Consider the following 12613-nt stretch of genomic DNA (forward strand, 5'->3'; position numbering starts at 1 on the left):
TACTTTCTCATGGATTAAGTTGTGACTAGGGTGCATCATACGTATGTAGAACATTGTGTGTTCCATCCTACAGTTCAGATGTGGCAGCAATGAGTGAGAGAGAATACTTGAAAAGGAATTTTAGCCAGGAATTTTGAGCCAAGAATGCTTCCATAGCATTCCAAAGCTTTTTCAGGCTTTACTGGAACATTACCTGATTGCCTTAATAAATGGCAAGTCGTCCTGTAAATGTCATTAAATTCTTGATTGGAGCATTATCAAAGGAAAATCAGGAAAATCTATTATGCTGACAGTAAGCAAAAAGCATTTCTCTGAAGGAAGTGAGATCTAAGGATGAAGTACTGAAGTATAAAACCATCCTTGCATGCTTGATCTTTCCATATTTGATTTGTTAAAAAGAAGTTCTTTCTTTTGTTAGATTTCTTTTTAAAGGAGTTTTCCATAGTTCCTGCTATTGAAATCACAGTTAAAAACATACAAGCAGTAGCAGTACTGTTTCTGTCCCTATCTATCTCCTGCAGTGTAGGACTACATGGTATAAAATTTATTTGTGCTTCCAAGTAAGTGAAACTTGCTTTGCATACTTTAAGGCAACAGAGCCACATAAAGTCTTGCTGCACATGAACTAGCACTGAGAAAACACCTTTGCCAGAAGAGCTGGTTCTAAATCAGAAACAAGTTTACATATTAAAAGAAAAGGATATAAACTCCAGGCTACTCTGTTACAGTAATCAGTGCCTTTTTGGCAACTAGCACATTTTCCCATTCCAAGATCTTTGCCAGAACCTAAAAAGATCTTTCTTTTGGTATTTGTGGAAAGATATAAAACTGATGAGTGCAAAGAGAGCCAACATACTAGAATATATACAACAGGGGATTTCCATGTGACTAAATCTAAGTGCCGTCAGGTTACAGCTGGCAGCTATCAAAACTAAACTAAATTACTAACACTAACTTTAAATAATTCATTCCTGTGTCAGGAGACTTATCAGAGTCCTAAAATTATTAAATATACCAAAGAAAAACAGCACATGAGAAATCTGTGCACTGTTTAATTCTGACTGCTTCTGTCCTTGACTCCGTTGGTTTTTCATCTTCACTTCAAAACCAAGGAAGTGTTTTTTGTTGGTAGCAGTCACAGCTCTTAAATGGATTTCAGGGCTTGGCCACTGGTCAGCCAGTCACAAGTGTCATAAAAGTACAGTACAGTAAACTGTCCTGGAACACATTCCAAAGATAAACTTGGAATTCTGCAGAACAAAAGTGATAGTATTACCAGGATTTTTCCTGGATCTGTCCCACGGAAAAGTGAGGATTAGGCACAAAGTTAATATCAGATGTGCTAACAAAGTGTAGAGCTGAGGGGAACAAAAGCATCAGTATTTTCTCTTTTATCGCCCAAATTTACCAAACTGGTAAATCTTGGCAGTTTCATGTCCATGTAAAATGCATTGTCCTGTGTCAACAGTTAAAAAATCAACATCATCTCATGTAACACATGAAATCAGATGAAACTGATTTCAGCTGTGTTTCACTTTGGGCTAGACTATTTAAAAGAAAACAAAAATCCAAACTTGGATGATTCATCCGTGTACAGGTTAGAATGTAAGAAAGATTTCTTAATTTTCCTGGGAACTGAAATCACTGTAACTTGTATGTCCAGTTATGGTCAGTATTATGGAGTAATAGCATAAGACTATATATGGGGTACTGGTAACAAAGTCCAAAAATGGGTGAAAATACGGTGACAAAGGAGTTATGTGTGAAATGGTCAACTTCAGCATGCAAAATTCATGCATTTTGTAAGCTGAAAGGCAGATCCTTCATTTCCTTATGGCACTCATTTCAGAGTGAACCCATTTTAGGTTCAGATACATTGAAAATTCGATTCAAGATGGTAAGTCTGTGCTAACGTGATCCCCAAAAGAAAGGAAAAAGGTGGAGCAAGAGAAGTTGGTAATAGTGAAATACTGTGCAGCCATGTCATCATATGTTAATTGTGGTCATGCTACCCTCATCAGTGCAATTAAATCTCTTGATTTTCATTTGAATGCCTGTTTTTTAGAAGCTGGGAGAGTGACTACATGTGGACCTCCTGCTTTCACATTGTGTCAGGAATAAATTTTGTCCACTTAACCTGCTAGTTAAATTTCTCCAACCATTTGTGCTCATCTCCATTTACACTTGGTATGTAATTTCCAATATATTTACACTCTGATCAAATTTGTCTCAAAGACTCCCATGCATGCTGCAGTCACTTGAACTATGGCGGATTTGAATTTAGGTAATATGCTACAGACTGTACTTGACTACATTGGGCTCTACAGCCAAATATGTATATGGATCTATAGTTAAGACTGATGATTGCAGTCTCAGATAAATAATTTCTGGTCTGAAATATCTTCATCTTATGCAAAGTTATTGATTCTATTCAGGTCATTTTCACAGTTTAACACATTAATATAACTTTGGTTTGTTACTTACAATGTTGCTTTCATACATTTGCAGTGACATAATTTCATTCCACCGTTGTAACATCATACCCCATAGACTCACACTGACATCATTTTCAAAACTTAGAGAAGATGCTTTGTCCTACTTGAAGGAAATTAAGCCTAAGTATAAATATTAGTGAAATCACGCTACCCTGTCTCCCCTCATTACACCAGTGTAAATTAGAGGACATTTTAATGAAACCCATAGAATTAAAGTTTATTTCAGGCCTGTTCATTTAAAAGAATAATCTCTAGTCTTACTTCAAGTAAGATCTGATAAAATAATCTGTCTCTAGATACCTTCAAAATGTAATTTTCTTGGTTATGCATGTAGCTCTGCTGATTTAAAAACCAGGGGATGGAGGCAGGAGGCAGTTTCCAAATCTCTGCCTCTTACTTTGGGACATCTGTGACTGTTTTCATAATTTTGGTGTTACCCTGAACTGCTCATGTGTAAGACTGTGGAAAACAGATCTTGGGACCTTTGTGTTCTGTGTCTATTAGATCTTACCTAAAAGCATATGGACTAAGGCTTCCAGCAAAACTAAGTATCACAAAACAGAAGGAATATGAAGTACTTTAGAGGAAGCCAACCGGTATCATGGGTTATATGCACTTTGCACAAGTGTCTTGGAGAATCTTGAACAATTCTTGTGAATAGAATCAATCTGTGATGGTTGCAGGAATGTTTATCTGAATTTTGCCAGCTCACTCGTATTTTTATTATAAGCCTTTTATCTCTGTTAAAAAATAACCAAAAGATAATTTTCCCATAAAAGCTATAGCTGTGGCATCTGCAGTCATAGGTCAAGGTAAGCAGTTATACTGCAGGTTAGATCTGGCATTGTGTGTACTTCTTGGGACCTTAAGTTTCTTGGGACCTTAGGTTTTGCAGATAATGTTTCTTTCCTTATTGTGTTCCTTAATTCCAATTTACATCAAACTAAAAATTGTTTCTATTTAGACAGTACCACATATGTAAAGACAGATTGAGCTGGAATTTGTCAGTGAGAACACAGTGCTGCTAAAAGAGATAGGGATCAGGGTTTTTTGTGAATTGACATTGCAGTGAGGCCACAGGACAATTACAGTGGAGAGACTTGCTGCATTCAGGACTAAGATGGAAAGAGTGTGTGAAAGAGAGTGTAATAAAATATACAAAGGATGCATTTTCCAAAGACAACTGCTGTACCAGTAAAAAAGCCCAGATAAAGCTGGAATTAATCAAATATGTATGATTATATAATATACTCATGTTCAGTATAGTTAAATATTGTTAAATATCATTTGTTAACTATTGTTTATCCAATAGATGACAGATTAAATGGAGGAGATACAGGCATATGCATATCATGACCTTTAATCTTAAATGTTGGTCGGCTCATGTTTTTTACCTTACCATGCTCTGCCTACAAGGTTTATGAATGTAGGAGGGCATTTTTTTAAAGAGGGAAAGGATACCTGGTTGAATGGAGCTGTAGAGGTGGAACTGTATAAATATGAAAAAGAAAGAAAAAAAGTATTTTTCTCTTCTTAACTGTTCTGTCCATTATTTGTCCTTCTGTCTACGTACCTATCTGTCTACGTACCTATCTCCTACCCCAGATGAGGCAGGAGCAGCGGAGTTCCCTACTGCTTCTGATAAGTAGTGAGGGTGTCAGGGGCTTAATGCAATGTGGTGCTCTCCTGCAACTCACCAAGGGAAGGAGGCTGGAGTAATGGAAACATTCCTACTGCAGAGAGCATGAGTGGGAGGCGATAGGATTACAGGTCCTGCTGCACCACACCATGGAGGGAAGCAAACTGGAGGCCAAGCCTTCACTTCGTGGTCCAGAACTTTTTGGAAGAGAGTCAGACTAGAAGATCTCTTTCAGTATATTGGGAATTAATTTACATCTCTATGGAGTTAGATGATGCTACTTACATTTTTGGGCAAATTAACCAAGTTACTTCTAGGATGTGAGTTAGCAGCATGCCTATTACTACACAATATGTGCAGTCTTTCACTTTAAGGTAAATGTTAAGCAATAGTCCCTACTGGACCAGTACTAAAATTATATTGTACCTATTTAAGGAATATTGTGGCCTCAGAATACCAGTAAGGTAGGAAACTGAGGCGAGGAGAGTTTTCTGTTTTCTCCTCCTTGCATTTTGAAGTACTGTATTGCCATGATGCACTTGCAAAGAGAAGGGTTTCACTCTTCTCTGTTCATGTACTGTTTCTTTGTGCTTCCATTCTTTGTGAGGTTTTAATTTTCTGTTGCTTATAATGCAGAGAACAAATTTCCCTAAAGCTTGCAAGCTGTGGAGAGTGCAGAAAAAAAAAAACCAAACCCAAACCATCCTGTAAAGGAAAGATGGAGGAAAAATAGATGGATTAAATGATTTGAATGTAGTGCATGCTTAAACATGATAAATGTACCTTAGTAGTGTTTATTAATTTCTGTTGCTATTAGAAGAGCTCTCCTAAGCAGTGTCTTCAATGTAATCACATTTTAATGAGTCGTTTTCATAAAGAGTAGTATAAAGGAATAATTTCCATGTAACAGACCGTATTGTAACATATATTTGATGACAAGACTAAACAATAGCATGTAATCTTTTGAATTAGTCAGAGTAAAGGCCCAATGAATTTCTTTACATCTCTATTCTAGGATCACTAAGCAACCAAGGACAAATAGCTTTCTGTCTGTCTGGTATATTGTATTGCTTGTAAAAGCTTTTTAAAAGAACATTAGTTCTTTGGCATAGGAATAAATGGATTGTAAGCATATTACAGCACCTCTTGAACAATTTCTGGGGTTTGGCACGTGATCTCCCTGGGCTTCCCCAGTTTTAAATGCCTCACTTGAATTATGCTTTGTAGCTATCATCGTTGTGGTGCATTGTGTTGGTGGTGTTCTTTTGTGTCTATTTGTAGATTTTTTTTTTTTTCATTTAGTATTTTTAATAGGCTGCAGTTGCAGTGAGATGGGGCTTAGTGAGTGTGGCAATTGGGTGCTATAGTTGCTGCATCTTCAGGTACATGTAGGCGATTTGATAATTAAGAGCGCAGACCAATTTCATCTGCAAGTTTTCAGTGAGGAGTTGTGATGACGCATGTGTTAATCTTCTGCTTTTAATTTCAACCACAGGTAATGTTGGTGGTTTATCTACATATATTCAAAGACCCTATCTTTGAATACCCAGCAAGCCTGTACACAGAAGAAATGGAAAAAATAAGTCTTGTTACGCCCAGCCTAGAGAATTGAAGTACAGAATTACAGTATATTTACTTACTGAAGATCATATGAAAAGTATGTCTTGGAGCTTATAATTAAACCTACATCTCTCATAAATTTGAGGAAGTTAAAAGGTATTATAGTCACGGTATATTATTCACTCCTATGGGTTGGATCAAAGACCCCAGCACTCTGCCAGTCCTGAAAGTAATACTACAAATAGGTAAAAATTCTGACTAATAAAGGTATTATGAAACTTTTAATAAAAAAAATAAAAATTAGGCAAATGCTGCATCTGAAACTGTGAAGATTATTCTGAGAATGTCCAGAAAATACAAATCTGACCAGCATTCTTCTGATGGGGCCTTCACTAAAGAGTGCTTTGTAGGGTTTATGTTCTAGTCTTAGTGTTGCTTTCCTGAAAAAAAGATGTAAAAACTTCTATGTAGATTCCAAAGGCCATGTCATCTCAATATAGCACAGATTGAAAGTGATAGAGCAACAAGCTTTTCATGGTGGATATCTAAGCCCAGACATGCAGCAGGAGCTGTTGCCATCAGCTTCAAGTTCAGTATAACAGTTCTTCTGTGATTGCTGCTTGTGACATGATTCAGCTTTTGGAAATCAAGTATGTGGATACAAGAAGAGAGAAATAATATTTTTTTTCTTAAATCTCTTCTTACTTGAAGGTAAGCCTGAATGGAAATTAAAAACAGGGAAATGCCTACCCTTTCAGGTATCTGTGCTTGAAATTATGGGTATGTGCTCTGGCTTAAATCCAGGTCACAAGATTTTCCTCTGTTTCCAGTGATCCATCAGAAATTATGTTTTGAGCATACAGTCTTTGTGGTCTCTATCTCCCAGTTAAGTTAGACGGCATGCTGCTGTAGTGTAGGCCTCTTTTCCCCCGTCTGTCAAACTCCTCAGACTTTCATTTACTTGCTAGTGTCAAACCAAATGAGGCAGGTACTAGTGCTGGTTATTCTGATCATCGCAGGAGACCCCTAGAGTGTCAAGTATTTTTTTGTTCTTCACAAAGATAAATCTGCAATTATGAAATACGTGGCATTCAGTTCCTTGTAATATGCTCGATATTTTTAGTTTTAATTAGTTTTCATTACACAAGCAAGCAAAATAGTTCTAACCATCCTTTGAGGGATCTTCACTGGCCCTGAACATCCTTTCTTGTTCGTTTTCCTCACGCCTTTAATTGATTGTGGTGTTTGTCTGCCTCCTTGTGATTTTCTTTATAATTGCAATCCCGGTCGGTTTGGTGTATCTGGTTTTGAGCTGGGAGGGTTTTTTTTTTTAAATAGGTCATGCTAAATAATTGTATTGTGATGATTCTAGGCATACCTTTTGTTTATTTATTTCTCAGAAACTCATGAGAGTGATGCCCTTGAGAGATTTATTAATGAACAGCGTGATCCCACGCTTGGTCATCATTTTTCCTTCACATAAATGATAGCTGATGCTGTCATACCTTCCTGCTGCTGACTAGGTTTTTTATCTTGTGACTCAGTAAGCCTTTATACTATCCTAGAAGGTACTTCATTTTGTGCCTAGATTTTTGCTACTCTAGGCAATAACATTTTTAGTGTTAATTTGTAGCATAGGATGCATAGCTATGAAAAGCAGCTGTTTCAGTAAAAAAGGGTTGAAAATAAAATGGTTACAACCAGATCCAACCACAGAAAATCCTGAAATTTGGGATTTCTGAATAAATTATTCTATTATATATGTTTGTTTAAAGGTTAGGACAGAGTGATGATGTTTTTACAAATCTGACTTGCACTATAAGAAAATGGGGTAGTTCTGTTTCATGACTTTGTTAACATTATGTGTTCTATTCTGCAGTGAAGTCTGGAGGACCTAACTAAGATCAGGTCTCTTATGGTAGATGTTATAAAATCTCATACTAAAACTGATCTGGTTTTGGTTTTCAGATGATCACATTAGACAAAGTAAATGGAAGGGTAGTGATGGAAAAAAGAGCGGATCCATGGAATTAATATCTCAAGATCATAGAAAGGTCAGTCATACAAACTGGAATAAGTGACAACCACACATCCAGTTCTTGATCCACACTGACTCACTGACCTGCTCGAGCCTGAGGTCTGTAGTCAACTGGGAGAAATGTTTAAAAGCGCCTGTCAGGGTTATGCTTTAATTTTGGGGTTTGTGGTTTGGGTTTTTTCCTCCACAGTGTAATGACTTTGGACTTAAAACATTAAACTGAAATACTAACAGCCAACTCAAGGACATTGCCGTTTCTGTCTCAACTGAAATTAATTTTGGATGTTGGGTACATAAAAAATATCTTAAATACACAATTTTAAAAGTTATGGGTCACATTTTTTACCAATAAGGGACCTGGTAGCATCTTTATTTTAATAGGAGGCAAAAAAATAGGGGCCTACAATCACTTTTGAGGCAAATCTGACAAAGATCACAACTGCAGGGAAGTTCTTGCTGGGTCTGCTGTACTGGTATCCCTGAGGATACGCATGCACAATGAAGGAACCACATTAAATATTTTAAATCCAGCTTCTGTATTAATCTTGCATGCACTGGGAAGAAGCTGTTTGAAGCAGTTTGGAACATTGAAAAGAAAGAATCTAGGCAGAGTTAGGGAAACATAGACATTGCCGCAGTTGGGTGCGTGTGACGTTAAGTCAAGTGGGGCCAGACGTACGTGTCTGTGTCACACATGCACATCACTTCCATTGGCATGCAGTGAGAAGAATTCTGTAGATAAAGGTGGGTTGTTTTTTTTTAGTCTGGTTGCAGGCAATAGTTTCTCTTGACTGTTTAGAGGCTGTTATTCAGGGAACTAGGAGAGACAGAATGAGCCTTGGGAAAATAGCTGGAAAACAGATGGCACTTTAGGGTTCAAAAGAACATTTTCATGTACTTCGGCAATGCTCTAACACAAGCGTGTTTGCGTGCAGCCCACACACATTTGCATGGTGAAACCCAAGATTTGCTGAATTCAGTGGCAAAATTTAAACAGGTGATCGCTCTGTGCATTAATGCACTCTTAAAGGAATGTAAATTAGGAGAATCTTAAAAGTCCAGGTAAAATTAATTCCTTTTGTACTTAGGGTTCTGTTTTAAATTTGTGTATTTTTTATAAGGAAAACTTTTTTTGTTCTAAATTTCTCATTAGATTTTCTCTAACTTACTGTTAGTATCTCACTGCTCCAGTTTTTTTAGAGTTTTTAAGTTTTTAAGAGACACTTTCCAAGGCTCCAAATACTATTTTGGCAGCCTCATGCTTACATTTTTTAAATGTTTCTTTTTCTGAAAGACAGTCTTCCTGTCCCCCCATTATTTGGTGTTAGCACATGTGGTTTTCTATGTCTTCAGTGCCAGTTTGTGCTTTCACTTCAAACTCATGATCTCCGATATCTTTTTCTATATTTAATGTTTGCCGTATCATCTCTCCTGCCGGGTGTTGCATAAAATATTTCTTCTGAGTCAGTGCTGTAACTAGAAGCAATTTGATTTCTTTTTAAGATCCCACACTTCAGTTGATAGAGAATAGGTGGTCTTTGTGGCTGGCCCACACAGACATGGCTGGAGGGGAAGTAACAAGTAAGTGTCACCCTTACTGCTCTCAAAACTAATCGGGCACAGAATCGCATCCAGAGTGCTTGGAAATGCGTTGTCCCTTTACCTACAAAGGCAGTTCTGAACATGATTCCCACATCGAATTGATTTTCCTTGACACTGTTTCTCCTTGTCCAAGAAATAAAAGCCTCCGCTTGTCAGGAATTCACTTGTCCCTTATTGAATCAACAAGCGTGTTTACTTCTGCCTGCATCTGAGTCATTTCTCACACGCAGTGCTCGCCTACACAGGATGCTTTTTTCAGACAGCAACCAAGGTCTAGTGTTAAATAGACACCAAATGTGTACTGTGCCCAAATTCTATCAAATTGTGTCAGACAGAAACTAAAAGTAAGATTTGAGGGAAAGTTTAACCGAGGGTGGGAATCCCAAATATTCAAACTCTCATGTTATTTCTATCAGGACACATACAAAGATGCATCTTTATTTCAATTAGTTAGGCAGGGGCATTTTGAATAATTATTTTAATGTCTGCTACGTTCTGAAAGTAGAAATGAAGACTTCAGTTTCATTAACTGCAACATTTGTGATAAGGAGAATTCTTTAATTTGACCTTCTCCAGTGCTTTCCCTCTGTAAAAATGTTTTGGGTTTTTTGCAACTTTGCCTTTTCCTTACCTCCAGGGGTCAATAGGCTGCTCTCTATAAGGTGTCTGTGCCATGCCAGATTTACATGGCTGTGATTTCACCCTCTAAGCCAATTCTGGGCTTCTTGAGGTATATGAAAAGTGACTAAGCTCCCAGGCATTAGTGTTTCATGCCACTTTACCAAGCATATTCACTATTCATATTTCTTACCAAGAAGAAATAGAGGGAGGAGGTTGCATTTTTGCAGTGTGAAAGGAAAAATTTTCAGCTCTCTCACTTGATTATTTCTCTTGCAGAAGATGTTATTTCATGGGTTCTGAGTATCTTTAATGGTAGAATGACTGAGGAAATGCTACTTCTCAAGCTGGGACCTCTGCACTGATCTACTGGTTGTTCTTCAATGCCTCATGAGATCTTTCATTCACTTTGCTGTTAGAGTAGACCTTTCTTCTTTCCTAACCCATTCCTGCAGAATACTGAGTTCCCCTGACACCACCTTCCGTATGTATCTTTGTATGTATCCCAGGTGCTCATGTCCAGTATTGTGTGCAGTTCTCTTGATCATTGCTCATTGCCTACCATCTCTTCAGATGACTGGGTGTCAGCTAAAAATCATCTCTATGCTAGATCCCATAATTTACTGGGGCAGTGTTGTCAGCCGCTCTTCAGTTTGTCCTTCCAATAGTTTCACTAATTACTGTTGGTTGCCCTGAGATCTCCTTCTCCATCCTTCAATATTCATGTCTCACATCAGTTCAGGGTTTCATTGTGCTGCTTGATTCTTGCTTACTGCTAGATGCCTGCTGAAAAGAAACTTACTTTGCCCTGGCTTTTAAGAGATGTTTTCTCTGACATTTCAGTGGGTGTCTCTGGGTTACTCATTCCCACATCCTGGGACACACAGTTTCCTACTCTTCCATTCTGTCACCACTCTGTTGTTACCATATTTCTGGTAAATCCACAATTGATGATCTTCGTTGTTACCACTGTATGGATGCTGGATTAGGTATGCAAGAGCATTGTTTTCAGCAGTTGCTGTTGCTCTTTTTGGGAGGCTGTGTACTCATCTAGTATGATCTTCTGCTGAAATATCATGTGGGAAAATTCTGGCACGTCATGCTGGTACTGGTGTAAACATGCCCTTTGCCTGTTCTCTGACTGCTTTCACTGGAGGTCATGATCCTAGTTATCCTCTGTTATTTCCCTCATGTTGTATGAGGCTTTAGTCATCTACCATTCTATTCATTATGTTTTCTTAGACACCTGGTGTCTTCATGCTTAAATATACATTTCCTGGCTTCTTTCAGACTTTTATAATCTTTCAGAAGCTGTTTGTTGTACACCAGGATGTAACGAGAAGCCATCTCAGCTTTTCCATATATGTACCTCCACTAGGGAGAAGCTCTAGGAACAATTTATAAACTTCTTCGCCATGGTATTGGGTTTCTAACCTGATTACTTGTTAATTTGCTGAGCTGTGACTAGATCTAAATGAATGTTTGTTTTCGTTCCATACTGCTGTGATGCTTGGTGAAAAGGATTTGCCTTCTGTATAAACAGTAACAGAACAGCAGGATTTAGCTCTGTGTAAAGGTGAAAGGCAGAGACTTGAGATACTTGTCCCTGGACTTTAAAGGATTTTACTAGTTCTGCTTGGCTTCCTGCTAGGGAGAATTTACAGTTATGCATGAATGATATGCCACTTACGCAGTGTTAGAGCATTTTAGTTTGCTTCAGCAGGTGACCAGGTGATACAGGTCATACCAACAAGGTATGTTAATACCTTCATTTTTTCATGGAAAGGAGTGTTTTTGCAAGTGGAAACAGTTGCCAAATGGACAGCTGATGAAGGGACAGTAGTATCAGTCTAGAAAAAGGAGAAATCAGCATGCAGTCAAAATGACTAACTGATCAATTAAAGATTAGTTGGGTGAAAGCAGTTCACTTCCTATTCTAAATAGAGAGAGTTCTCCACAGTGAGATTTAGTGACATAAAAAAGTTGATGTTCTTACGCATCTTTTCATAGAAAGATGTGTGAGATGAAAAGGAGAATGAGAAAGAAAGCAGCTTTGTAAGGAGCGGATTTCATTAACAAAAGATGTGGTGGATATGGTTTTAAAGCCTTTATTCGTGGGTCTTTTTAAGGAAAAGATAAAAAAAATACTTATTTATCAAGTTCAAATTTCATAAAAACAGGACCCAAACCACATTTTTTAAGAACTGAATAAAGTCCCATTGACTTCAGTAGGAGCTGGATCCAGTCACTTGCTGAAAATGTGTAACTGATCTCATTCAGTTTTATTACATTTCATTATGTTTTCTCTTGGACCTTTTGATGCATATGTCAGTTAATCTGCTAGAAGACCAGAAGTTAACTTGCATCCCTCACATGGATCATTTTAATATCAGTTTAAGTATTTTGAAGCTTACAAACATTATGCTGTAAGTATTGTTAGTGAGCCGCCTTCTTTGGTGGCAAAGTAATAACGCTTGATCATGTTTCAAACAAACACATCACCCTTCACCACTAAAAGATTGCTATTTTCATGCTGATGCAAAACAACCTTAAGAAGTTAAATTCTGTTATCACGGAAAACCCTGTGAGCAAGTGAGGATCCGTAAATAGACATGAAGTCTGCTTGCTCTTTTGAACTCAAACTGTGAAAAAATGACACCA

General features: G+C 37.6%; 1 protein-coding gene across 4 annotated transcripts in view; it reads left to right on the plus strand.

The window, feature by feature from the left end:
* Positions 1-12613, plus strand: part of GAS2 (growth arrest specific 2) — a 90156-nt gene that overhangs the window by 69565 nt on the left and 7978 nt on the right. The gene's annotated exons all lie outside the window — the stretch shown is intronic.

Source organism: Pezoporus flaviventris, unplaced genomic scaffold (genome assembly GCF_033815535.1).
Source record: "Pezoporus flaviventris isolate CSIRO_AGI_PZ_B2104156 unplaced genomic scaffold, CSIRO_AGI_Pfla_v1 ptg000143l, whole genome shotgun sequence".
Lineage (NCBI taxonomy): Eukaryota > Metazoa > Chordata > Aves > Psittaciformes > Psittacidae > Pezoporus > Pezoporus flaviventris.